Source organism: Kogia breviceps, chromosome 2 (assembly GCF_026419965.1).
Source record: "Kogia breviceps isolate mKogBre1 chromosome 2, mKogBre1 haplotype 1, whole genome shotgun sequence".
In the NCBI taxonomy this organism is placed as follows: domain Eukaryota; kingdom Metazoa; phylum Chordata; class Mammalia; order Artiodactyla; family Physeteridae; genus Kogia; species Kogia breviceps.
In genome coordinates this window covers 2352963-2380840 of record NC_081311.1, presented here as the reverse complement: position 1 = coordinate 2380840, position 27878 = coordinate 2352963, and the positions used below count along the sequence as shown (strand labels likewise).

Here is a 27878-nt window from a genome sequence, read left to right as displayed (position 1 = left end):
CCGGATGGCCGCACAGCAGGACGCGCAGGAGCTGGGCTGGAGATGAGGTGCGGGAAGCCACGGGGGGGCAGGGCCCAAGGACGCTTGTTCGGTGCACGGCACAGAGGGGAGGCTTCCTTCTGGGCTGGGGTCAGGGGCGTGCAAGAGTGGAGCAAACGTGTCTCTGTTCTAGGAGGATTGCTGTGCGTGGGAGGGGGTCGCCACTGCAGGGGGGGAGCGGCCGTCAGGGTAGCAGCTGTGGGGCATCGAGGGAGGGGACAGACGAAGACGTGTAGCAGGTGGTGTATGGTTGTGGTCCTTCAGAGATGTTGTCGTGGTTGGACCGTGTCCCCGCAAAGATGCTAAAGTCCTAACCCCCAGTCCCCGTGAACGTAACCTCGTTTGGGATCGGGGTCTGTGCGTACGATCAAGTGAAGATGAGGTCATGGAAATTTGGACACAGAGGCAGACGTGCAGGAGGAAGACCACGTGAAGACACGGAGACAAGACGGCCGCCTCCGGGCCAGGGGGTGCCTGGGCCACCAGAAGCCAGGGGCGGGCCTGGGCCAGGTTCTCCCTCACAGCCTCGGAAGGTACCAGCCCTGCCCACACCTGGATCTCAGACTTCTGCCTTCCAGACTGTGAGATGACACATTTCTGCTGCGGAGCACCACCCCCGTCCCCCCGGCCCTGCCCCCGGCCGGGGTATTTGTTACGGAGGCCGAGCTGACTGATATTAGTGTGTGAGGGGTGCGTTTGTGGTCAGGGCAGCCAGAGCAGCCAGGTGGAGGGCAGCGGCCTTTGAGGAGGTAGAGACCAGGGAGGAGGACCAGGTTTGGGGGTGAATCTGAGCTGAGTTTGGGGTGGCTCAAGTTTGAGAGGATCACTGAGCAGAGACACAAACCCGCGTTGCCCACGCGGCTCTGGAGCCAGGGCTGGACGGGATGGGCCCAGTGGGGGGAGGCGGGGGGGCTGGCCATGTCAAGGGAGGGGGGCAGGCCAGGACAGACTGCCCTCAGCGGAGGGGTTGGAGGCGAGGTTGGAGAGGGAGGCGTGAGAGGAGCCAGTGGCCAAGTGGCTGCGGTCCGTGCCGAAGGCCCGAAGCGTCCCCTGACCGAGCTCGGGAGGTGGCCGCGAGCAGCTGAGCGGAGAGCTGGGCCCAGGGCGGCCTGTGTGTACCACGTGGGGCCTTCTCCGAAACACACAGGGGGCAGGTGACCTTCAGCACTGCAGGGACGGTCCTTGTGACCCCAGACCTTTCCTGGGCATCACTCGTAACTCGCCTCCTTTAAAAGTGACTCCTCTGCTCTCTTTGCTGGCCTGTTTTTGAGCCATGGGAGGTTCTCACTGTCGATTCTCTCTTCCCACTGCTTAACCACGTCTGGTCCCTCCACCCTGACTTGTGGGACCCCTCAGGGCCCAGATGTGGTCTGGATGTGCTCAGAGACTGGACACTTGGCTACTGCACAAGCTGTGTGCGTGCGTGCGTGTGTGTGTTTCTAGCAGTGAACTTGTCCTGCCGGCTTGGGCAGGGAGCTGGGCCTGCTGCAGAAATGCCCGGAATCTGGGGGTGTGGCCGTTGCTCAGTGAGTGTCGCCGGCGGGGTATCTGTCTCTTGGCCGAGACGCTCCCCATTATGCCTGGTCCCCACCATCAATCCACGGGTTGTTGGCCTTTTCCAGGCAACCAATGGCAAAGCCCCAAGCGCAGCCCCAGCGTGGGGGCCGTTTTGCCTTCCTGGCCCGCCGCTGCCCTGTGGCCCTGCCATCCTCCAGGCACGGGCGGGGCAAGAGCGGCGGCCCCGGCGCACGTGCAGGGATGGGCGCGATCACGGCGCTCGAGTCTCCTTTTCTCTGCTCCGTCTCGGCGTCGCCTGCGGCAGAGCTGCTCCGTCTCGGCGTCGCCTGCGGCAGAGCACGTCAGCTGGTGCTGCAGCTGGAGAGTGAGACCCAGTCACAGAACTAATGGTGCCTGAAAGCTCATGTAATGGAGGGACATTCTTCAGCTGACAGTTCCAGTAGGAAGGAGAGAACTGAGTTAGGTCGAGTGCTGAAGTGAGCCGTCCCCTCTTCCCCGGGGCGGGGGAGGCTCAGGGGAGAGCGAGGCTGTCCTGCAGGGAACCTGGACGGGGGTCCCACCCCCCCTGACCCCCGCGTCCCTCGTGCTCACTTGCTCTGTGACGGCCGTTCAGGGCTGGAGCGGCCCAGGTGTCCCCGGCTTTGTGCAGCTTCTCTGCCCAGGAGCCCTCCAGCCTGGCTGTTGCCTGGGTTCCTCGGGGTTTTCTGTTTCGAGAACTGGCCCTTTCCCATCTTTGGGGGGCCACCCCGCCCCTCCTAGCTGGCTGCTTTGGGTCGTGGTCCTTGTGAATAACTCACAAAACTCACTTACTTACTTTTCTCTAATATTATGGCAGAGTTTAAGCAAAAGGTATTTAGGATTTTTATCTCAAAAATAAAAGCATTTTTCTGGAAAACGAATTTCATTATGGCAGTACAAAAGCCTATTTTAAAAAACCCTATTTTCTTCAACTAAAGATTCATTTATAATTACAACGTTTTTGGAAAAGACCTAGCCCGAATGGTTTTATCGTACAGAAGTGAACAAAGAGTCAGGTGCGAGTGAGTATTGATTTGGGTGGTCACATTATTATTTTGATTAAGTGATTAACGCCAGGAACTTAAAAAACTGATCCGTCAATTTCTACATTCTTTTGGATTCTGCAAATACTTTTCCGATCAGTAGGTGTATAGAAACTCTGGAAACTTATATTTTCATGTTGCAGTGGAAGTCATGGTGTGTGGCCACCATTTTGTTTCTCCGACCACTCCAGGATTTGGGAGAAACTGTTTTAGTTTGTGAAGAGTATAGTTTCCAGTTGATTGAAGTCCCTATCCCTATATTTGCTTTAATTAATATTAATGCAGGTTGGTAATTAATATGTGACTTGGAATACAGTAGAATGTGTGTTATTTAGACTAACTGCATACTTAACAGTCTGTAAAATCAATGACATGGAGAACAGTTTGCAATGGGAAAACAGAAAATGTGGAAAATGAGAGGTGGTGTTGGGCTCAAAGCAGACCACGTGACCTGCCCTGGCTCTGCGGTTATTTATTCACTGTTCCTGCATCCAGGAGCTCGAGGGACACCCTCGGAATTAGCAGCGCCAGGCTCTTCTGCCCTTGCAGGACCTCGACACTGTTTCACAAGAGTAGATGTTTTTCTTGGTTTGGCTCTCTTTCCAGGAGCGGCTCAGTGGCTTGCCAAGTGGGTGGCGGGGCTGCAGTGGCAGTGAGGCGTGCGGTCCTGGCGAGGTCCCCTCACTCTGCGTCCTGCAGGTGTGCTTGGACGGCTCCTTCAGAAAGCCAGTAATCTCTCTCACCATGGGGGTGAGGTTCCATAATTAAAATCGTGTGCTTTCTAGCCCTTAGGCTAACACTGAGAATTCTGAGGCATGGCATATTCAAGCTTGATGGAACTAATTAGGTTTAATTAACAAATTTCAGGAATAACTATTGGAAAACCTCCTGGGCTTGAGAGGAAAGCATGCATGGTTCCTACGTGGAGTTCCCCTGCCCCTTGCTGATATCTCGCAGATATATTATTAATGTCTTTTATCACTTTGACAATAGAATTGGGTCTCCTTTGCTCTGTTATCCTTTGATCCTCAAAATGAAGCTTTGATCCTGTATTTCACTGGACCTTTAACGCCTAAAGGTAGATACCTTCAAAGAATCCTGATTCTGTGGCAGATTCCCCTCCATGCCCCATGCTTGAAGGAGGAGACTTGGGCCCTGGATGAAGCAGCGATCTCTAAGGGGAGGTTGGGTAGCGACTGAGAGTGAAGAGGTGGCGGGGTTGGGGGGGGGACCTGCCCACCTGCTGTGACTTCACCTCTGCCGTGCTCCTCCTGCAGCAGTTCTGACACCAACTGGAGGCTTTCGGTGCGATTTCATTCTGACACTGACCGCCTGAGGGGTAGACGCCACAAGTTAAAGGGCGGGGTCCCACAAGGTTGCCCGCACCTCATTCGGGGGTCCCCAGGCCACCCACACTTCTGTCTGACTTGGCTACAGATCCAGGGGTTCCTGTAGCACCCTCCCAGGTTCAGTAGTGCACTGGAATGGCTCACAGGGCTCAGGAAATGCTTTACTTACCACGACCATTTTATCACAAAGTGTGCAAACGGTCGGCTGAGGAAGAGGTGCGTGGGTGAGTTTTGGAAGGGTCTCGCGTGCAGGGGCCGTTGTCCCCGTGGAGTTGGAGTGCATCACCCTCTGGTGTGTCCATATGATGTCAACCAGGAAGCTCCCAAACCTCATGGACCAGAGTGCTTCCTGGGGCGTCATCCTGTAGGCACGGACGCTTCAATCACTGGCCGTGCGATTGAACTCACCCTCCAGCCGGCTCTGTCCCCGGAGGCCAGGCAGCTGCAAGTCCCAGCCCTCGGATCCCCTGGTGGCTCCTTTTCTGGAGACCAGCCCCATCCTGAAGCTCCACCCCTCCTCTCCAGGAGTTGCCTCGTTAGCAGAAGAAGACACCCCCAACACTCAAGAAACTCCGAGTGATTTTGCAGCTCTGTGCAAAGACCAGATCTGTTTTGTATCACGCCCCAGCAGTCTTGGGCAGAGCGCCCGGAGCCCAGGCCAGGCTACGCATTCCCAGCTGCTGGTGACGCTTTGGCCAGAAATGGCCAGTCCAAGTGACCCTGGGGAAGGGCTGCTCCCCGACCTTTGCAGCTCAACCTGACCTTGCACAGCAGGCGCCCTGGGGCTGCGGCCAGGCCCACCCTTGTCCTAGAATGGGGGGCCCTAGAACTCGGAGTCTGGAGGCCACGACCTAGTCTGTCCTGCTCACTGCACTCCCCAGAAGTTACACAAGAAACGCTTGATGAAGTCACGCTTCACACACTTAGATGTGAGAAACAGGACCGACAGACGAGAGAAGACGAGAATGACATTTTCTAGATATGACCTTGGAGGAGAATCTTTGGGGGAGTCCGTTTGCTTCAAGACTTACCCTTGGCTCTTTTCATCCAGACATCAGCAGAGGGACCCTGTTCTTTACATTTCAAATGAAAGTGCTGACACGTCCCACCCCAGTGCACACAGACCCAGACCCAGACCCAGACCCAGACACGCGCCCCGTCCCTGTGTGGTCAAAACCCAGCATCCCTCCCCATCTCTCCAAGGCAGGGTCAACACGCCAGGACCTGCAGGTCAAATCTGACTTGATGCCTGTTTCCAGATAACAACTTCAGAACACAGTCATACACACTGTTCATTTGTGTCTAGTCTGCTTTTGCGATACTGGGCGGAGTCGAGAAGCTGCAGCAGAGACCCCATCGCGTGCAAAGCTGAAAATACTATCCGGCCCTTCACTGAAGGAATCGCGGGTCCCATGCTCCTCCCCAGCCTTGCCAGCTGTCCGCCTAGGCCCCCTGTGCCGGCTGACGTCTGGTACTGAGTGACTTAGGCTTCCCTTCGTGTCACCATGTCCTCCAGACTCTTCCCTGTGGACTTTCTCTCTGAAGCAGCGAGGCTCACGGAGGGATTTTGACAGAGAGCACAGTCTGCTTTGAAGAGGAGCCATGTTGCTCGATGCGGGTGGAACGGCCTCCAGTTCGGTTTCAGGTTGCATGTATTTCCTGTCTGTTACACTGCAGTACAGGTGAGTTCCCTGCAGAGGGAGACAGGGCTGGGACACCTGGGGCACCAGAAGACCCCCGTCTCCTCTTCTAAAAATGAAGAAGCGGCGGCCTAAGGGCGAGGTTTAAGGAATCGCAAAGGCTTCTGGACCATTTGACCAACTCTCTTTTCCTCATTCTTACGTTCAGCTGGCGCTTCCGCCCCGTTTGGAGGAAACCCTCCCTTGAGGCCATCTGTACCCCTCCCGGATGTGTCCCCATGAGTGTCCCCCGGGCGTCCTCTGGCCTCGATGCTCCTTTGGTGCTGTATTCCTGAGGTGCTCAGAGCCGGCCGGGCACCCGTGCTTTCTGGGGCTCCTAATCACCCTCGGGGGTCTGGACCCCCTTTCATAGCAGCGGAAACAAAGGAGGAGGGAGGGTCCCAGCGTGCGTGGCCCTCTTGCGGGTGTGAGATTGTTCTTAGCCGGGTCCAGGGGCACAGGGTGCACCTCACGCCCCACTCCCGGTCTCAGCACTTGCTTTTTCAAAACTCTGGCTTATTTGGCTTCTAGCTTTATCAGATCTTGGATTTAGTTCAAACTAAAGTTGGCCCCTGTCCTGGTGTCTCGGGAAGCCCTTGACTTTCTCTGGCCGTGTTGAGGGGCACCGGGCAGGATGGGCCGCTCTGCCCTTGTTCCCGCCGCGTTGGCCGATGGTGAAACCGCACACCTCAGATTGGACTCGAACCCACAACTTCTGGCTTAGGAGGGGGCTGGAACGGTTGCTTTGCATTTAGACAGATGTAGCCTTTAAAGTTAGCATGTGCCCCGGAGGGGAGCACGGTAACCGTTCTTGAATCCACGTGAATCCCAGGCACGGGGCTGGGTCTCTTGGCCGCCGAGGCTGGCTGCTTCCCTGCTCCCGGCCAGGTCATTACAGCCACAGGGCCCAGACTCCCCTCCAGGAGGCTTCATGCTGTCGGGACCCTGATTACCAGTGGCCCAAGTGCAGCCACCAGGGACCCTCCGCTGGGCATCCTCACTCTCCCGCCAGCTCTGCTGTGTCTTCTGGAAGCCGTGGCCCCCTGCAGGCTGCGCCCCCCCCACACACAGACCCTGAGCTGGACCAGGAGTGCCTGGGCCCAGGGAGACCTGTCCCCACCCTGCGTGGGACACTTCCTTGCCCACCTGCCCCCCAGTCCCTACTGGACGCCCCCAGCCCATCCCCTCAGATGTGTAGATTCATGTCTGGTCTCCATCGAGGGAGGCTACAGGGGCACCAGGCAGTCTGACTCAGAATCTGGCCCATTTGGGACAAATGCCACGGCCGTTTTGGTATCAGTTCGATTCAGCATGAAAGCGGTTCTGGTTTGACACATAATAGGTACTCAACAAATTGTTGTTGAATTAATAAATGAGTGACCCAAACAGCTGTTTTTACTTCTGATTTTAATGGAAAAGGGAATTTCAGCTACACTCCCAAAGCTTATTAAAATACTTCCCAAGGCCGGCCGCGGATCTCCTGGGGGCTGCCAGTGCTGGGCCCGGAGCAGGAGCTGAATCTGATGCCTGTTTGAAGCCGCTGCCCCTTACTTGTCCTGTCATGGTGAGCAGGTCACTGTGCCCTCGACCTCAGCCTTCTCACCTGCACTGCAGGGTCATAACCCCGTCAGGAAGGCCAGCAAGCCCGGGCTGGGAGGTGCTCAGAGCAGGAGATCGGCTGTGGGCAGGGGTTCCTTGCGGGGTCCGCCACACCCACACGCACTCCTGAGCTTGGAAGTGAACCACGTGATCCCCCAGAAGGGGGCAGGTCTTCCTTCTGTCCGCAAGGTTCTGTGCCCATCGGTGGGAGGGGCCCCGCTGCGGGCCTCAGGGAGAGCTGGTGTTTTGCTCGACATCTCACAGGGTGAAGTCAGAGGCTTTTGGCAGGATTGGGTTCCCTGCTGGAGGTTCTGGGATAGATCACTTCTGCTCATTCAGGTGTTGGCAAAGTGCAGTTCTGTGTGGTTGTAGGACTGAGGTCCCATTTCCATGCTGGCTGAAGGTAGAGGGTGGGCCTCAGGTTCTAGAGGCTCTGCCCCTACTCCTTGGCTCCCAGCCCCCTTCCCCCATCTTCAGAGCCAGCAGGGTGGGGGGAGTCCCTCCCCTTCTCCCACCATCTGTGCCACCCTCTGCTCCTTTCCTGCCTTTAAGCGCTCGTGTGACTGCACTGGACCCACCCGGATAATCCCGGATGCGCTCCCTATTGTAAAGTCAGCTGATTAGGAACCTTAATTCCATCTGTAAAGTTCCTTCCCGGTTATAGTGGGGTGAATAGTATCTCTTCTAAATTCACGTCCACCAGAACTTCGGAATGTGACCATGGAAATAGGGTCATTGCAGCTCTGAATAGTTGAGGATCAAGATCAGGCTGGATTAGGAAGGACCCTGAGTCCAGTGACTGGTGTCCTTGTCGGAAGAATAGAGGAGACCCAGAGATGTGGAGAAGACAGCACTGTGAGGTTGGAGCCAGAGACCGGAGCAATGCGCCTACCAGCCTAGGAGCCCCCAGAAGCTGGAAGAGGCCAGGAGAGCGTATTCCTCAGAGCCTTCGGAGGGAGCCTGGTCCTGCTGACACCCTGATTTTGACTTCCAGCCTCTGGAACTGTGAGAGAATAAATTTCTTTTGTGTTAAGACATTTCTAACATATTAAGAAACCTCCCAGTTTGCGGTAATTTGTTATGGCGGCGCCAGGAAGTGAGTACAGACGGCCGTGTCTAGATTAGTGCTTGATGGGAAAACCAGGGGATGGAAATCTGGAGGGGATGTCTTTTGAATCCTGCTTCCCACAGTGTGCTGTAGAGTTCTTTGTAAATGCAAGGGGCTGTTATGTGAGATGTGTGTGCTTCCCACATTTATAAAGACACTCCTCTAGGGTTCCGACACTGTGACCAAGTGATATAGCTGATGGAGACAGCTCTCCAAACTTTTCATTCTGCAATTAGCAGTCTGGATGTTAGAAACCAGAGTTAATTAATACAGCACACTTAACAGCCATGGACTAACGCAACAGTGAAGTAAGGTTTCTTCCCCATCTGTCTGGACGGGTGCGGAGAAGTTGAGGCAGAGTGAAGGCATCAGGAAACCTGGTCATTAATGAAGTCTGATGAAGCCAGTGATCCTACAGATAGAGAAGAAGGATGGAGATTACTGTCATAAATGCCTTTGGACCTCTGACCCCAGAGGGTCTGCTGTTATCCTGTCCTATTAGATGCGAAGGCTTCCTCTGGATTTATCTCTGCTGTGTGGGGAAAAAAAAATCAATATGAATATCCTATAGCTAGAATATGAAGGAGGTATGAACATCTTCCCCCAATAGGGCATTAATAGTGAGGAGTCATACTGCTTCATGTCAAAGGCTTCACCCAGTTAATTCCGTGACAATCTATACATCTTTACGTGCATCCCCTTAGTTGTATGTGTGGGTATACAAACGTGTTTATCTGTCTTTGGGTCCAAAAACACCTGGATGTTGGGGGAGAAAAGCCCTGTCCCTTCTTCCATGGGACAAAGGAAGGTCAACCAAGGTCATCACAGCTTAGGCGCTGTCTTCTTGTGGGGATGTGGTGAGGCCAGGCAGCACCGTGGCAACAAACAACCTAAATCTCAGTGGCTTAAAACCATAAAGGTTTTGTGTTCCTCGCTTACTCTCCTTCTCCATCAGACATCGGTGGGCCTCACTCAGGGACCCAGGCTCTGCTGTCTGCAGCGGCTTCAGTCCCTGCAGCTGGGAAAGCAAGAGCAGGAGCGTCCAACACTGGTGACGAACTGCCTTGGCTGAGAAGAGAACAGGACAGGTCTGCTCACACCTCTCTGGCCAGACTGGATGCACGGTTGCCCCTGGCCTCGGGGGAGTGGGTGGCCAGTCCTCCTTGGGTCCCTGGAAGAGGTGCATTAGAGTGGTGGGACATTGGGAAGTCCTGCTGTGGAGGCTGGGGGAAGGTCTAGCTCTCATTCTTCAATGATCCCAGAGCAGACACAGGGCCACAGTGGATTGAGTAGGCAGGTAACTGTGTCATCAACCAACACATGGGATGGACGTGAAGTTTTGGGGGCCAGAGGGTGGACTGTAATTGGTTGAATTGTGGCCCCCAAAGGTATGTCCGTCTGGAACCTCAGACCGCGGCCTTTTTTGTGATAAGGGTCTTCGCAAATGTAATTAAGGCATGGATCTTGGGCCTTTAATCCAAAGAAGAGTCTTTGTCAGACAAGGGAAGGGGAGACAGGTGCAGACACGTGGAGGGAAAGTCCATTTGACGGTGGCGCCAGGGAGTGTTGTGATGCGGCCGCAAGCTAAGGGGTGCCCGGGGTCGCCGTGAGCCCCCAGGAGCTGGAAGAGGCAAGCAAGGGTCTCTTCAAGAGCCTCCCGAGGGAGTGTGGTCCCAGTGACACACTGATTTTGGACCTCTGGTTTCTAGAACCGTGAGAGAATGAATTTCTTTGGTTTTAAGCCCCAAGCTTGTGGTATTTTATTCCACAGCCACAGGAAACTGGTACTACCACGAAAAATTATCCTGCAAGATAATTTTTGAGAAATTATATACTTCTCCCTTTGCTGTGCCTTTCCCTCCCCTGATCCAGGCAGGTAGCCAGGAGCCATGCTTCTTGATCCTCCATTCCCTTCTTTTGTTCCTAATAAGGAGCTAAAGGCAACCCCACAGGGTCAGAGGCACCTCCTGGAGTGGGGGAGGGAGAGGGGTCTGGGAGCAGGGGGGATGCACTCGGGACCCCGGCTGGGAGAGAGGGGCGCTCAAGGGCCAGGGGAGCCATGGGAGGGGTTTGGACAGGTGGGGTGCAAGCATCTCCCTGCAGGGCTGAGCCTCAGGCATCTGGGTGTGTATCTGAAGCTGGGACCACCTGGTGGATCTGAGTCGTCAACATCCAGATCTCCATGAGGCGCTGCAAGCCTGCCTTTGCAAATAGGCATCAGGGCTTGAACTCTGTTTAAAACCAATTTATGTAACTAGAAATTGATACGATATTGATTTGTCTTGCCTAGGTGTTTAAAGGCCAGACATGGAGTAAAATCCGCAGCAGAAGAGAGCTTTTGGCAAATCCAGCGTCTCCTTGCGCTAAACACACCTGTGCCTGAAAAAGTCAGCGCCCGCTCTTGTTGACTTATTAGCTTTGCTTGAGAAGGTTAAACACCAGAAAAGTGAATTTGATCTTAGATTCCTCACGCCTTGCTTCCTTCATTTCACACACAGTTACTGGGGTGCTGTTGTAGGTGTTTGGAGCACGTCGGGGGGGGGGAGCCCCTGCCTGGCCACAAGCAGCTCCCAGGTAGCCTGGGACGCAGCCCTGGCAGCCCTTGCGGGAGGGAAAGAAGAAGTCAGGCGGGTGTGGGGATTGCGGCGGGGAGTGCGCTGTCTGCGGCGTCCGCGGTGTGGCAGGCAGGCATGCTGAGGGTGACACTGTGCAGAGGCCTGGGGAGGTGGGGACAGCTGTACAGAGACGTGGGAAAGCGCGGTTCTGCAGGGGGAGCTGAGTTGTGAAGCCCCTGGTTTCTGGCACGTTCTAGGAACAGCTGGGGTGACAGGTGACCAGGCTTTGGGGGTTTTGGATTCCTTTCTGAATTCCTTTCTGGTGCCGCTGGAGGCTCCCAAAGAGGGGAGGGTCATGACCCAGCAGTTTTAAAAGGCCGTCGTGGCCACTGGGTGGAGAATGGACAAGGGCGGGCGGCGGATGGAGAGAGTGGGAGAGGCCGGGTGTGGGGCGAGGGAGAAGGGCATCGAGGTAACTCCGAGCCACCCCAGGAGCCTGCCGGCGGCTGTGTCGCGAGAGGGGAGGCTCCCAGGTAGCTTCCTGAGGGGATCTCACTCGCACACGGAGGGTTGAACCCCGGCACGCACGTGATTCGGTGGTCCTTCCGTTTTGTGGACAAGAGCCACAATCCCGGCTGTCGGGCAGCATCAGGCAGCAGCTCCACTCCTGAAAGCCTGGCAGAGCGTCTGCAAAGCCCTCTAGCTCCCCTCTGCCCACTGCCCCCGAAAGTTCTGGCATCCCCACCTGCTGTAGCTTCCATGGTGTGACGGAAATAGGGAGAGAGGCCACTTTCCCACAGCAGTGAGCGCGCCCACCCCGGAGGTGAGCTTGGGGCGGGGCTGCCCGGCCTGCAGCGGGGAGGAGGGCTGGGGAGGGGCCTTTGGAGCCTTCATAGCCCCTCCCCGACCCCAGGGGCCTAATGCTGCAGTTTCCAGGTCTGCGCTGTCATCGGGGACCGAAGAGGAACGGGGAAGTGGTTCTCAGGGGGCCCGGCAGACCCTGCCCTCGGGTTTCAGCCTCGGGTTTCAGCCTCGGGCGCCTGTGTTCCCAGTCCTCTCACCTGTGATGTGGGGAGAGCCCCTTTCCTGGGGTTGCCGTGGAGATGAGAATGATGCCCCTTAATGCCTAGCAGAGAGCCCGCCGAAGGAGGGCCTCCTAAGAGAGGTGGGGGGGGGAGGGAGAGAGCCCCCTGGTGGTGGCGAGGGTCCCAGGGGAATGCAGGGTGGTGCACACGCCCCTCTGGCTCCTGGGAAGCATAGAGATCCGAAGGCCCAGCCCTGGGTCCTCGGGAGGCCAGCTTTCCTGCCTCCCTAGCCAGGGAGGACCACACTTACCAGGCACAGAGTCACCAAGACAGCTGTGATCCAACTGCCCCGAGCTGCCCTAAAGATGATAATTTTTACAGAGCATACCTGGCCTAAGACCACCTGAAGCTATGAGGCAAATTTATGCAAATCACAGCAACCCAGATTCCTGGTAGCAGAGGTCTCTGCTACCCCCCTCTCCTTCTCTCCAGGGAGCTGGGGAGCCCTGGGGCCCCTCCAAGCCTTCTCTCCCTGCACCTGGCTGGGAGATTGACAGCTCTGCTCTGGGCCCTCCCCTTGGCTTCCTGTGGCTGATCCTGGGCCCGTTACAGAGGCCGAGAGCAAACCTGTTTGCCGGGTTAAACCCTCTTTATCTCAGGCCTCTGCCAGTCTCTTAACAATCAGCGGGTTGATCTCAATGCTTGACGCAGGGTGTTGAGCGAGTTCTCTGCTGATTGGAGCCCAGCAGACAAAGTGGCTTCCCGAGAGGCACGTCTGCTTGATGAATAACAGTTCTTGGTCCTTTTACGGCACCTTTCGGCGATGCCGCCGTCAGGCAGCTCATCTGTTCTCGGGACACCCCTGTGATGGGCAGATAGGAAGGAGTCTTGGACCCCCCTCTGCGGTGGGAAAGGTGCACTGAGGGAGCCCCGGGTCCTGGAGGAGGAGGCCGAGCAGGAGGAACCCGCGGGGCCCTGCTGGCCGCTCCCCCGGCCTCAGCGCTGCGTCAGACCTAGGGAGCCCTTGCCAGGTGGGCAGAGACCCTTTCACCCGGAGACGCTTCCTCTCAGCAGCTCCGCCCACTCCCACCCCCCCACAAAGTGGAGAGGCGGGTCTGAGAAGGAGAGCGCACGGCCTGATTGACGCGCCATGCGTCACTGTCGCACGATTGGTTGTCCTCGGGTTGCCGGCACGCCTGGCTGGCTGCGTTTGCATACAGGTTGTAGCGCTCCTCCCGGATGTGCCGTAATTGGGGGTGCCCGTGCTGTTCCCCCAGGCTCCCGAATGATGAAGGCGCGCAGCTCTGCCTCTCTCCCCGATACCCAGCCAGGCGTGGCTGCCCGCACAGGCCTTGTGCTGTGATTCATGAAGGTGTTAATGTGGACGGGAAATAGAAATGTCAAGGGTTTGATGAAATTAAGACTTTCCCATTAGCTGGCAAAACTCAGAAGGGGGTAGAAATATATCAACCTACAGGTTTGAAGACTAGGAAGCAGGAAGGCATGTGGACCGGGCTAAGGGGGCTTTGAGGCGTAATATAATTTAAAATCAGCCCATTTGCTGCGATGTCTCTGCTAAAACATGCTTCTCCCAGGCTCATGAAATCAGGGCTCCTGCTCTGACTAATCTCTCTGTTCTGATTGGAGTATTCGAACACCCTCCCCAGAAGCAGGTCAGCCGGTGGCTGCAACAAAAAACCGAAGCAGATGTTGGGGTCTGCCCAGATAATCAATATCCAGCGTGCTCACAGCGCTTGGAATGGAAGGTCCTTGTGGGGCTGGAGGCTGGGGGCTGGGGCTCCTGCGTGGCCGCAGGAGACGAACTTGCTCCTTGTACTAAGCCTTGTCCCCGGGCTGCAGAGGACAGCTGCACGCCGGGCCCGAGTCCGGCTCGTTACCTGCGTAATTTATCTCAGGCACTGCAGGAACATCCAAGCAAGGACGCACAGCACTTTGCTGGCACTTCTCCTGGAGAGTTAAGTGAACGCACAGGCTCCACCACAGAGGGGTCTGATCCAGAGATGAGCTGTGAGGCAAGAAGCAAAAGAGACAAATCAGGAAGTTGCCCAGAGCGGGACCATTCGCTCCACCGATACTCACTGGGTAAGAGCCCATGTCACAGGGCGCCCTGCCCACTGCAGAGAGCCAGGCAGGCAACGAGCAGGTCTTGGCCACGAAGCAGGCCGGCAGAGGACTCAGTAACACGTGCTCGTGGGGAGCGAGGGAGCCCGTGTTGAAGTGCCTGCCCAGGCCTTGGGTGACTTGAGTGATGCTGGCAGGCCACCGTGAACTAGCGAGAGGCCCGGCTCTCCTTGCTGGGAAGCCAGGCTCAGGCCCCTGTGCTGGGCAGCAGTGGTGGGCCAGAGGCTGTGAGTCCTCTGCAGCCCATCGGTCAGGAGCAGGGGCTTCAGGACTCATCGGACCTGGCTCCAACGTTTGCCGGTTTCCTTCCTCTGCAAGAGGACAGCTGCATGTCCGTGAGTCATGAGTGTGGGTTCTGGGTGAGCCAGTGTCATCAAGTACGTAGCGCAGGGCTTGGCTCTCGTGGCAGAGGTGATCCTCAGTGATTCCAGGAGTTGGCGTGAGGTTGGCTGCATTTGTTTCCTGTTGCTAGAGTAACAGATCATCATAGATGTAACAGCTGAACGTTAACACCGGTTTATTATCTCAGTTTCTGGAGGTCAGAAGTCTGACGTGGGTCTTGCTAAGCTAAAATAAGTGTTTTGGCAGGGCCGTGTTCCTCCCTGGGGGCTCCAGGGAGAAGCCACTTCCAGGCTCATTCAGAGTGTTGCCTGAATTCAGTTCCTTGGGGTTGTAGGACTGAAGTCCCATTCCCTTGCTGGCTGTCAACTGAGAGTTCCCTTTACTCCGAGAGGCCTCTCTTGGATCCTTGCATGTGGGTCCCTACGTCTCAGAGCCAGCAACGGTGCACCATATCCTTCTCATGCTTGACATGTCTCTGAATTACCTTTCTGCTGCATCAGCCAGAGAAAGTTCTCTGCTTTGAAGAGCTTGTGTGATTAGATGATCCAGGATAATCTCGTATTTAAGACCCGCCCTAATTACATCTATATAATCCTGTTTGCCAGGTGATGTAACACATTCACAGATTCCTGGGATGAGGGTGTGGACCTCTTTTGGGGGGCCATTCTGCCTCCCGCACTGGCCTTTTGAGGGGTATTGCTCAAAATCCCTGGGTTTTCTGGAGTAAAACCCAGAAGCACCGATTATCTGCATGAGCACAGAGCTAACATGTGGGAAGGACGTCCTGGGCATCGGGCACTGCAGCCCTGCATCAACAGTCTCATTCAGGTGCACAAGAACTCTGTGACGTCAGTACTAGTGGTACCCCAGTTTTAAACATGTTGAAACGGTTGTTTGGAGAGGCCCAGTGACTTGCCTGGGTACTGCAGCCGGTGGGTCCCAGAGCCGGGAGCCAAGTCCCTCGGTCTGGTCTGTCTCCGAAGTCTGAATTGTCAGTGGTGGTGTCCTATTTTGTTAAGATATCAGTATTGCATTATAATTTTGTTTATAAGTAATAAAAGAGCCCTTGGTGCTGGGTGCACAAGAAGAGCCTGGTGCTTTCAGAGATGGCAGAGCCCCAGGTGTGGCCTGGCAGATCAGATCCCTGATCAGCAGGTGTTTACTCATCCCCCACCCACCCCCACTGCCCGCCTTTGATGTTGGCCTTGGCCATGGGACATGCTTTGGCCAGTGGAACTTGGAAGGAAGTGCCAGTGTGCCAGCTCGGAGCCCAGCCCCTGCTGGGTGTTGTATGTTTCTCCTTGTACCTCATGGAGCTTCTGTCGTTTGCCAGGAGATCACAGCCCAGGGGCTGCCTCTCTAGACGGAGACGAGATCAGCAGTCTGAACAGGACCCCAGGACAAAACAGAGCAGCCCAGTCATGCCTCATACTTGGTGGTGAGAGATAAATGCTTACTGCTGTACTCCTCTGAGATTGGGTGGTTGTTTGTTACACAGAAAACCTGACGGATACACCTTGGAGCTAAATACTTTGCAGAGTAGGAGTTTAGTTGTGTTGGGGCTGTGTGTTAAGGCTTGCAAGGAATTAATAGAATTACTTGTTCCAGACTCGGTAAGTTCTGATCTGTAAGTAGTACCTGATTTCGGGTCTTCCTGGTTATCTTCACGCTCTGAGTTGCCTTCTGAGGGAATCCTACTGCCCGGCTGTTGGCTGGTGCTCCTGGAGGAGTGATATCAGGGCCTTCCCTGCCCCTGGGCTCGGGGCTCAGGGCCTGCGATCACATCCTGACCCCCTGGAGACACTGCCCTTCTCCAGATCTTTTCTGCCATCTGGCCTCCTGTGACGGACCCTGAGATAAGGGAGTGTGTACAGAAAGTCTGCTTATGGCTTCACAATTCACTTAACATTTATTGAGTACCTAGTATATGCTCAAGCACTTGACGAGGGACCCACAAAGGCAAAGTGGTCCTTGTCCTCGCAGCTCTGAGGATCCTACAGGGGTTCGCTCAGACCTGATAGCAGGCTGAAGATGCTACATGTGAAAGACAGATGTCAAGATACCCCGCAGCCCTCGGGAGGAAATCGGACGCTTCAGCTGGCAATGATGGGGCCAGCGTCATGCACCCAGTGCCATTTGAACTTGAGGAATACTTCCATCACTTGTTCATTGATCGAGAAAATATTTCCCATCTACTAAGTGCCAGGCACTGAGCTAGACCCCAGGAACATGATGGTGAATAAGAGAGGCCAGGTCCCTCTCTTTGTGGGTTGCAGGGCCTGTGGCTGCAGAGTTGGGACATGGAGAGAGAGGAGTCAGGATGCTTCAGAACAAGAGAGCAGCATAAGAAAGGACATTTTTAAAAACTAGAGTGTAGTTGATTTACAGTGTTGTGTTAATTTCTGCTGTTTAGCAACCTGACTCACTTATATATATATATATATATATATATATATATATAGAGAGAGAGAGAGAGAGAGAGAGAGAGAGAGAGAGATACATTCTTATCTTCTTTTCCATTATGGCTTATCACAGGATATTGAATATAGTTCCCTGTGCTATACAGTAGGTCCTTGTTGTTTATCCTTTCTATATACATACCAGATTGCATCTGCTGACCCCAAACTCCCACTCCATCCCTCCCCCACTTCTCTCCCCCTTGGCAACCACAAGTCTGTTCTCTATGTCAGTGAGTCTGTTTCTATTTTGTAGATAGGTTCATTTGTTTCATATTTTAAATTCCACCTATAAGTATATCATATGGTATTTGAGAAAAGACATATTTTTAAAATAGGATTTGGGGAACACTGGAGGTCAACAAATTGTTTGATCTGAATGGCGAGTCCTTGCAAATTAAGAAAGTCTCAGAGCAGTTTGTCCTTATCACCTCTTTAAGGCTGCTAAGAATAATAGTAGTGAAATACAACAGAAAATTCTATCATTTGTAGAGAACAGTGTTAGTCAAATTTAATTTCACCCGAGATCCTGGACTGGGAGGAAAACTCTGAATGATTCGGTTCACTATGATAAGATGTCAGTGAACCATATATGTAAGTTTCCAATCATGTTAACATGGCAGATGGGACATATGCTGTGTAATGAAGGCCAACTGGGATTAGAAACGCACCCTTCTGGAGAAGAGCATCAGGGTTTGGAAAATTCAAACTTATGTGAAAGGTCTGGGCATGGAAAGTCTAACCAACGTCCAGGGTGAAGCTTTCACAGCATCTCTGCGCCGGGATCAGAGCCTGCCTGACCCACCTCGAAGGCACAGCTGGTCTCCGTCCTGGCCAAGAATGGGTCGACCAGCTGCCCAGAACCTGCAGGCTTGGCTAGACTGAGATACACTTTCCCTTCTTCCTTTGGGTCCTGAATCTCGGAAGGCAGAGAAATAAGTCATCTTGTAAGATTATCCTAACCCTGACAAGATTTAAATTACATATGAAGAAGTCAATTAAATGCACGCTGATAATATTTAGACTGGGACTGAGTGAGTGCAGTAATAACTTGTATAATCATCTTATTTATGGATGTTTTTTCTGCCATTGGTGTGGTTGAAAGCTTCAAAATGGCCTGTCATACTTTATTTGTAGATATGGTTTAAATTATTTAAGGGAATTGAATTAATTTCACTAGTAAACATTGCTTAAGAACAATTATTATCTCAGTTTTGTTTATAACGTACATTGAAAATTACATTTTAAGGAGTATGAGTGCCCTTCCAGCTACAAAACCCCTACAGACATTAAACATCCTAGGCTTTTCTCCTATATCGTGGTGATAAATTATGTTAAAGTTCCTACTATTGAACCGTTCATTCATTTATTAATTCAACCAATTACAAGGAATGTGTCCTGTATAGATTCTTGTTATTAAGGGGCTTAGTGTTCAGACCACTGGTTCTCAAAATGTGGTTCCGAGACCAACGGCATTGCTCTCACCTGGGAACTTGTTAGAAATGCAAATTTTTGGAAGCCTCCCCACCCCGTCTGCCCACAGACCCCTGAATGAGAAACTCTGGGCTGCGCTCAGCCACCTGTCGTTTAACCAGCCTCCCAGCAGATTCTGATGCCCACTCGAGTGTGAGGACCACTGGTGTTTAGGTGTTCTCTTTCTTCTCGGGTCAGTTTTACATTTCGTATTTGCCTAGAAATTGTCCATTAAGTCTGTATTCTCAAAGATATTATCGTGGAGTTGTGAACATTTTTATCAGGAAGGTTTTAGAAGTCTGTTTCTGTGGGTGTTTTCTGTTAGACTGTATAATAAATTATCTTCCCACACTTTTCCAGCTGATTTATCACAATTTTGAAGCAGATTGTTCCCTTCACCAAAGGGGTGGACATCTAAGGGTGAGGGTTCACAGGCGGCCCGGCCTTTCTTTGCGTTCATATGTTTATAAATGCAGGCTGTAGTGGGTTGAAATGTATCCCCCAAAAGATACGTCCAAGGCCTAACCCCCAGTACCTGTGAATGTGGCATCATGTGGAAATAGAGTCTTTGTAGCTGTCATTAACTTGAGGACCTCCTGGTGAGATGGCCCGGGGTTCGAGAGGGTGTCCGTGTAAGAAGAGCAGAGGACACACACACACAGCAGAGACGCAGGTGAGGCTGGAGGTGGAGACTAGAGTGACGGTGCCACCAGCCAAGGGCTGCCGGCAGCCGCCAGAAGCCGGGTGGGAGACGTGGACCAGATTGTCCCGCACGGCCTCCAGAGGGAGCCAAGCCTGCCCGCACTTTGAGTTCAGGCTTCTGGCTTCCAGAACGGTGGGAGAATAGATCGCTGTTGCTTTAAGTCACCCCACCGGAGGTCATTTGTTACGGCAGCCACGGGAAACTACCGCACAGGTGAACGCACGGCATACACGAGTGCTTTGCAGCTCATTCTCAGGCCTCTCCCCGTGCAGGGAACGAGGCCTCGTGACCTCAGCTCCCTGGAAAGTTCTGGCCTTCCGTTTCATCTGTATAGTGCTGACACGTTTGGAAGGCCTGGAGGGTGGATCTCAGAGTCAGCCCTGGGAGTCAGCCGAACGCTGTTTGCTTGTACTTGAGATTACATGATTTCTTTGTCTTTGTGTGATCCAAAGTTCAATTTAACAATGGGAAGCCATCTCAGAATGAGCATTTCCTTCCATTGTCATCGTGCAGGATGAAAGGAAAGTGGAAAGCAGAGAATTCTGCCTCTGTGGGACACTGACGGTTGTCCTAGCGGGAGCAGCTCAAACTGGCCCCATTTCAGTGAATGTGGACAACCACATCCACTGCACACAGCTCTGTGCCATGCAGCACAGTCACGCAAATACTGTCGTTGGGGTGTTTTATGAGCGAGGCATCACAGCGTGCCGGGGTGTCTACTTTGCCTCTCGTGAGGGATGCCGAGGTCAGTAGGAGTCTGAATTGCTGTTTTCCCTTCTACCGGTTCTTGGTGCACGAACACAGTGCCTGGCGGGGGCTACGTGAGGGCCCCAGGAGGGGCGATTCCCCGGGCTTCCCGCAAAAAAAAATCAATCTGCTTTTTGCCAGGAATCCGGGACCCCAGGCTCCCTGGGTGACCCGTGCTGTGCTCCTGGTCTCCCTCTGTCTAGTTGTTGACGGCCGGGGATTTGCAAAGAACGTCGCTCCAAGTCTTATGCTTCCTCTCTTCCCTCTGCACAGCCCCACACGTGCCTCTTCCCGGGGCTCCGTCTGTCTCACAGTGCTTGAAGGGAAGGGAGAGGAGGGTGGCAGGAACCAGCCTGAGTTCTTCCAACTCTGTCTTGAGCGTGCAGCTGCTGGTCCGGAGCAGAGGGTTCCACACCGGGGCTGCGCCAATGCGGGGGGCACTCTGTGCCTTTGTGTCCGGCCAGGGTGGGTGCTCGCCCCTGCTCCGGGCAGGGCTCACGGAACCTTCCAGCCCTCATTCTCCAGGGGGAGAAATCCAGGTCGGAGCTGCTTGCTCCTGCCTCTCTCGGCCCCCAGCGTTTGAAATAAAAAGCCTGGCAGTCTTGTCCTCTGGTGGGTCTGACAATCTGGGTGTTGGACCCACCAACTCAGCTTTAAGAGCTGCAGGGGTGCAGAGCTCGGATACCCGCAGTAAAAGCATGGCTGCCTTGTGGGGACGGGGAAGAGAGGTGGCCCGTTCCCACCGGCCTCTTTCAGCCCCGAAGACACATTATCTGCCCATGGAGAACCCTGGAATAAACACCCCTCCCCAAATCCAGCAAGTTTCTGCAGTGAGAAATCTGCCATGCTTTCACAAGGTTGGAAGTTTCTCGACCAAGTGAATACAATTTAGGAGCTAATTCCTGGCAACTTGTAGACCCTCTGTGCCTCTGTATTTCCTATAGAGGACGCTTTACAAGGATGCTTTGGCGATCAGCTCTCCGAATCCTGGCGGCCTGAATTTAACTGATGTTCCATCTTGCAGAGTTGTGGGATTTCTCTTCTGATATCGACGATACTAAATGCAGTTCATAAAAGTCTATTTAAGTTGAAAATGGGGTTTTGTCTTAAGAGGCATATTTTCCTGAGAATCCATTTCTAAGTCGCTCGCAATTAGGAACGATTTTCTCCTGAACTGGGATGAGATCTGTTTTCACGCCTCTGTGCCCTTGTTCGTAGGCTTCGGCAGTGAGGCTCTTTGCAAATGTGAGGTGACTCTCCCGTTCCCATTACTCCAGTGTCCTTTAATTTGCACTGGAAGTTTCTGATACCCCCGGGTGGCAGCTAAACAATTTGGGTAAAAGTATCTCATTTATCAGCTGCCTCCTTCCGCCTGGATGTGTGTCAGGTTTGTTGTTTCTTGTGCCAGCCTCTGAAGCTCTGTTTTCCGTCGCATAGGACTTCTCCCTGACAAGTTTAAAACCCAGACGAACCTCATAATGCGCTGAAACCCCCAATCCTTTCCTTCTCCAGTCACCATGGCTTCTACAAAGATTTCCGAAGAAATTGAACCTAGGCAGGTGAGTTGTTCTATAGATGCTTCAAGCCTTTCCCCTAATGAAATGTGTTAGGTTTGTTACGATTTCTGTTTCGTGGCCTTCAATGTCTTGTCAAAATGTGATAAACAGTGGAATGAATGGGTTTTTTAAGCAGCCATTCATCACTCAGTGGACTATTTCACTCTCCCGCAGCCTCTCTGAGGGCTGCGGAACTGAGTGAGTGTGAGTGAAGTTGGGGTAAATCTGTGCTGAGATCGTCTTGGATCTATTCTGATCCGGTTGCTGTGGGAACATTGTAACAAAGTCAGTTCAAAAATAATATTCTCATCATTTCTGTCCTCTTCTCTCTCTACCCTGTGGCTCTTTTTATCAGGGATTTCTAGATGTAATTTTTTTTGACACTTGGCTATCCTTCCGCTCCTGGAAATTGGAGTTGACGCTTTTCTAGAAAGGCATTGAACTTTGAACCTCTTTACAGAAACTCAACTGAACTCTTCAGGAAACTCATTCATTTTCTTTTGGCTTATAGGGTGGGAACACAGAGGTGAACTTGCCGTTCTCTCCATGGAAAGTAGAAATTATTTCAGAAAAGTCAGGTTGCAAGATCCTTAGTACAGCCCCTTGCTGGACCTCGGTGAAGAAATGACTTCTTATTCCTGGCTTTATGCCTTTGAAGTGGCTTCTTAAATACGCCTGTGCAGGGGCTCCTGACGAAGGTTTGCAGATGGTGTAACAGCGTGAGAGATTCTGATTATTTGCCTTGGAGACATGTTTTTACAAAGATACTTTTACCAGAGGTGTTCGGGAGGAAGTCGTATTGATGTAGAGGAGGTCATTTTAAAATAAAAATTGCCATAGTGTGTGGAAGGTAATTAATGAAATGCTTTGTTCGCTGTGAAAGTTCATAGCGATCCCTAGGGCTTTCAGGTAAGCCTTTTTTCTCTGATGCCTTGTCTTAATGGGGCATGAGTTAGAAAAAGCGTTCTCTTAAATTGGGCGCCTGAGGCAGGAGAGTTCACTGGTGCCCCAGACTGTCCCCCCGGGTGCAGCTGGAGTCTGGACAGAAGGGTGCTCCCAGATCACAATCTTAACATTCATTTCAGGGGAGTTGCCTGTCACCCTGCAGCCCTCTGGAGCGGGTTAAATTGTGTCCCCCGCAAAAGATGTCTTGGGGGCTGGGCTCCAATTCAGGAGGTGAGGACCCCGGGGAGCGGGTGGCCGCTGGGTCCTCAGCTCCCGTCCTGCCCTCCCTGCTCGCGACCCCGCAGTCTCCGCATCACAGGGGTCCTCGAGGTGGGGTGCCATCGTCTGGAAAGCGTACGCCGCCAGCCACTGGGTGCGGGCAGAAAACACCGGAACGTCTGTCGATACTTATCTTCGGTCTAAAGAAATCACACTTACTGTGTTTGTGCGTTCATCATGTACATTTCCTCAGTTGCGGGTCCCGGCAGGAAGAGGCGGAGACTCAACGTTGGCGTGATCTCATCCGGGAGCCTTGAACGGAGGCCGTGCTGGCTACTGTGTCCCCGCAGGGGCTGTGACCGGGCGCCCCGCCCTGTGGTCCTGCTGGGGCTGCGCACTGGGAGGCCTGGCCGGCTTCGGGAAGAGGGGGGGCCGGAGGGTGTGTAGTTATTCCCCAGGCCACTTCCCCTCCTTCTGTGGGATTGCATCGGTGGCTGACTCCCCTGCCTGGGGGCCCTGCTTCTCTCCCGTCAGCCTCTCGGCTGGACTCTGCCCTCTAGGCTCGGGGTCCACTTTTCCCCTCTTCCCTTTGGGCCTAGAGGTGGTGACCACGCTGCAGCATCTGGCCCCGAGTCACCGTGATATCCCTTGTGGTTCTTCTACAGCCTGCCCACACCTTGTAAATAGTACATCTACTAAACTCCTATTGCCTTCTTCTAACTGTGTGAGCGACACATGCTTCTTGCCGGGACCCTGTGACAGAGGAACCCCTAAGGGGACGTGCTCAGCGTATGTAGGGAGGACCTCGGGGCTACACAGAGAGGAGCCGGGTCAGGCGGCGAGCGCTCGAGGCCCTGGCATCCCCCAGGAGGGAGCTGGCCTTATATTCTCTCCTCTCTCGCATCTTCCAGGCTCCCCGAGGGCCACATCCAATGGGAGTCAGGACTTCAGGGGGCTCTACTGATAACTGCCGTGCCGCAGCGTGTTCCAGGTTAGAAGCGGGAGAGGGGAGGGCAGAGGTCTGGCAGGCTCAGTCATGACGTCCAGCACGTATGTTGTGCATTACCTTGGTCATTGATGTATAGAATAAAGAAATAACTACACACACATTAGCAAAGTATGCTCATTTCTCCTTTAGAGGATGGGAGAGAAATACCAAAACATTTTGGGAACCACAGATTTGGAAGATGACGTTTGAATACTTAGATCTCAGGATAGCATTCTGAGAATTTATAAATCGTTGATAATTATTTGGTGAAGACGTTCGAAGCCGTAGGGTGAAGAAATCGGTTGCTGGGAAGCCGTGGAGAAGCTGTTGGGTGCCACCAGTGCCGTGAGATGCAAAGGCAATAGAATGAGAACCTGTGGTTTCCGTCAGCGGCGGTCACCACCGAGCAGAGGACGCTTGCTCTCGAAGGGGGTTGGCTGGGACAATCCAGGTGGGAGAGGGAGCCTGGCGGCTTTGACCAAGCTGGTGACCATGGGGGTGGTGAGAAGTGGGTGCATTCTTGGTTCATTTGGAAGGCGGAACCGACAGATTTTGCTGCTGGATGGATGTGAGGTGTGAGGGAACGAGAGGAGTTAAGAGTGACACTGAGGTTTGGCCTGAACCACGGAAAGAATGGGGTCACCACTGATGGGAAGAGAGTGACTGCAGGGGGCTGGCTGGGGCGAGTGCAGAGCCCGGGTCTGGACACGTTAGGACATATTGGACACGCGTGAGGTTCTGTGGCTGCGGCAGTGCCTCCCCTCCTGGCATCATGCCTCTCTGCAGAGGGACCTTTTGCTGCCCTTCCCTGAAGAGGTGGAGGCCATCTCCCCAGCCCTCGAGTCTGGCTGTTCCTGAGACGTGCTGTGGTCGACAAAATGCAGAGATGATGTTGTGTGGCTTCTGAGCCTTAACCTCAAGAGGCTTTGCAGCTTCTGCGCTCTCAGTGGCCATGAAAAGCCCAGTGAGGCCCACGGGTGGATCAGGGACCACACGGAGCAGAGAGGAGCTGTCCTCGCTGGGGGCCCCGGAGCCATCAGCCAGTACCCAGTACCTCAACCGTGAGAGAGGCCATCTTAGGGCGTCCAGCCCTCATCAGGCTGCTGGAGAACGGCCCCCGCAGGCGTGACCTCAGCAGGGGCTCCAGAGGGAGCTGCCCTGTCTGTCCACACACCCAGTGCCTCCCCGCCCGATCCTGTCACAGCTCCTCTTCCTGCCTCATTTCCCAGCGCACCTGCTCAGCACGCCATGTGTTTCTCATTCCTCTTGTGCGCTGTCCGTCCCCCGTTACACGTGGGCTCCTGAGGCAGTGGCTTCTGTCCCTGGCGTGTGCTGCTGAGCCCCCAGAGCCAGGAGCAGAGGCTGACGGTCCGTGCTCCGCAGCGGACCCGGGTGAGAGGTGGATGGGCGGGCGGGTGGGCGACTGAAGGCGGGGACGCGTCAGCAGACCTGCAAGCTTCTCGGGTACAGATGAGCGAGCGGAGGCTCAGGGTGCGGGACCCGCCCCTCGGGGCGCACTCATCCCCCACTTCCAGCCTGCTCCTCACCGTCATCACTTGGAACTCACTTACAGGTTAAGATCACATTTTTCTCGGGCTTCCCTGGTGGCGCAGTGGTTGAGAGTCCGCCTGCCGATGCAGGGGATGCGGGTTCGTGCCGCGGAGCGGCTGGGCCCGTGAGCCATGGCCGCTGCGCCTGCGCGTCCGGAGCCTGTGCTCCGCAACGGGAGAGGCCACGACAGTGAGAGGCCCACATAGCAGAAAAAAAAGAAAAAAAAAGATCATGTTTTCTCAGTGCCTGGCACATAGTAGGCACTTCATATGTGGTCACTGAATGAACAGATAAATGAAAAGCCAACTTATAAACTGTGTTCAAAAGGGCTTGTATTTTGTGGTAATTGCTGATCCAAATCTGACATTTCTCACGTCTGTGCCAGAAAACAAACGAAAAACAAAGCCAAATGTCCTCTAATGAAAAGCACTCAGTGCAATTTTCTCCTGCAGAAAAGTGAGACACTTCAGGGAAAGCTTTGCGCAGACGCCTCTCAAGATCGTAAAAATTAACGTGTAAATTTTTGCTAAACTGTTTGCAGTTTAATTACCCTGCGTCTCTTTGGCAGGAAATGCTTTAGTCTGGGGCAATTTAACGTTTATCAATATGTTCTCTATTGATTCTGGACCAGCAGTTTTAGACAGCATGATTATCAGAGATCTGTCTGCATAGGGAGGAAGCCAGGCTCCCGATGACGCAGGCTGAAATTCACGCTCAGAGGCACGATGGCTCCCGGCCCTGGAAGAGGGGCTGATGGAATATATGCCCCGAGCTCCCAGCCCTGGAAGTCTGCGAGGGCGATCTCCACCAGTGGCTGACATACTTGGAGGCAAGGGTGATTCGTGGCCCTTATCAAGCCAGCCTTCCCAGAAACAGCGAGGCCCTGTCCACCTCGACGGGCCAGCTGTCTGAGAGGGCTGTCTGCGGGCACGTCTCTGCGGCCAGGGCGCATGCAGCCAGTTAACCCTGGTTGTACCAGTCAGGACAGGCAAGGCAGTGCTGCAGAAACAAACAGCCTCGATGCTCAGTGCGTCCAAGTGATGAGGGTGCCTTTAGTTATTGTCTGTGTTTATGTCTCACACAGCCCGGGGCTGATCCCTCCATAGCCACGTGGGCTTGACCGGGCTCCCCCGTCCTCGGACACTGTGCTCTCAACACAGACCTCGGCCGTCGTCCTGACGCAGGAGCACGTGGTGAGTCCCGCACCAGCTCTTATATTTTCTCTTCAGAATTGGTTCTGTCACTGAAAAAAAAAAAAAAAAAAAAAACGAAAAAGCACAGCGTGAGAGTTGCGAGTTCGGTTTTATCGGGGGCGAAATGAGGACTGTAGCCCGGAGACAGCATCTCAGAGAGCTCTGAGGAGCTGCTCCCAAGAGGTAGCGGGCGAGGTCGGTATAGACGTGATCTTGCTGACGGGGGAGTCCGTGCAATCAAGCGCAGACTTTTCGCAGAGGTTCCTGCTCGTCTCGTGAAGGTTCCTGCTAGTCACGAGGAGCAGACGTCACCGTGAAGGATTTCAGTGCTTCTCTAGGCCCGAGGAGATGCAAGAATCGGGCTCATAAAATCTGCTCCTGAAAATACCTGAACCATCTGACGGCCTGTTCTGCCAGTTTCTCCCAGAGCACAGAGCGCCTCCTTTCTGCTCTCCACCCGAGCTCCTTTCAGGGGGCGTTGGAGGTCAGCAGCTGCAGCGGCTCATGATTTGATCCTTGTAGAGGCAGATGGCAAGTGCCAGTTTGTAGGTGACGGTTTCATCCCTCCTCGTGGCTGAAGCAGATCAGTGGTCATGTCTGAGCTCATGGGGTTTGGGGAGAGGGAACGTCTTGGGCAGAAGGGGGGTGGACTGGGGATATGGGTGAGCGCGGCTGGGCGCGGGGCCTGGTGTGGCAGAGAGGTGCCCAGCTGGCGCACAGGGTCCCAGAGGCCCTCTGGGTCCGGGACGCCAGGAATTGAACTGAAGAGAGTGAGTCCACATGCTAGGGGAACAGGAGTGGTGTCCAGGCTCCCAAACGATGGGGCCGCTTGTACGTCAGCTGGAGCCCCCGAGCGGAGAACCAGTGCATTCAGCATTGGCCGTCCTTCTCCCTCCGTCCACTTGGCCCCCCTCCAACCAAGCACGGGGGTCCCCCTGTGCTCTGCTCAGGGAGCCCCAGGAGTGGATGAAAGCTTGAGGGGGGGTGTCATGGGTTGCAGCGGGGCTTGGTACCTCCCTGGCCAGCCCGGAGACACAGAGAGGAGGTGCCGGGAGAGGGCCATGCAGAGGACACGGCCCCTGCTAGACCCCAGGACCCCCGCTCGCTCTCCTCACCGGCATCTGGAGGGAGAGCCTCTTCGGCACCATCAGCATCCGTGTGTCCTGGGACTCTGCTCAGCCGCCCTGACTTAGTCCATGTGGGAACTCCTGCTTTGGAGCAAGCAGGACAGGTGTGAGTCTAGGAGAAGGAGGGCGGGGCCCCGACACCCCGTGTGTGGGGAGGGGAGGTACCCGGGGAGGCCCCTGGCGATGGCACTACAGCAGAGGGTAGGGTGGTGCTGCTTGGTTCTCCTTGAGCCTAATCCCTGGAACGAGCAAAAGCCCTGGTGACGGAAGCACACCTGCCAGGGCGTCCCCACTCCCGGAGGGAGGGATCCCCACAGCAGCAAAGCAAGCATTTCTCAAAGCCCGGAGAACCCCGCTTCCCTGGGGGCCTGGATGCTTTCTCCTGCTAAGGAGAAGCATGCAGATCAGGCCGCTTTCCACATCGGCTGGTAGGAAGCTCAAGGCCCAATGAGAAGTGGGGCTATAGTTCCCAGTCTCTCTCCATGGTTTTATTTTCCATCCTA

At 54.2% G+C, this 27878-nt stretch overlaps 1 long non-coding RNA gene across 1 annotated transcript in view; it reads left to right on the top strand.

Moving 5' to 3' along the window:
- The window catches only part of LOC136793471 (uncharacterized), a 466580-nt gene that overhangs the window by 118930 nt on the left and 319772 nt on the right, over positions 1 to 27878 (top strand). The window contains exon 3 of the long non-coding RNA XR_010838754.1: positions 26140 to 26248. This is a non-coding gene — a long non-coding RNA (uncharacterized lncRNA). The remainder of the gene's footprint in view (positions 1 to 26139; positions 26249 to 27878) is intronic.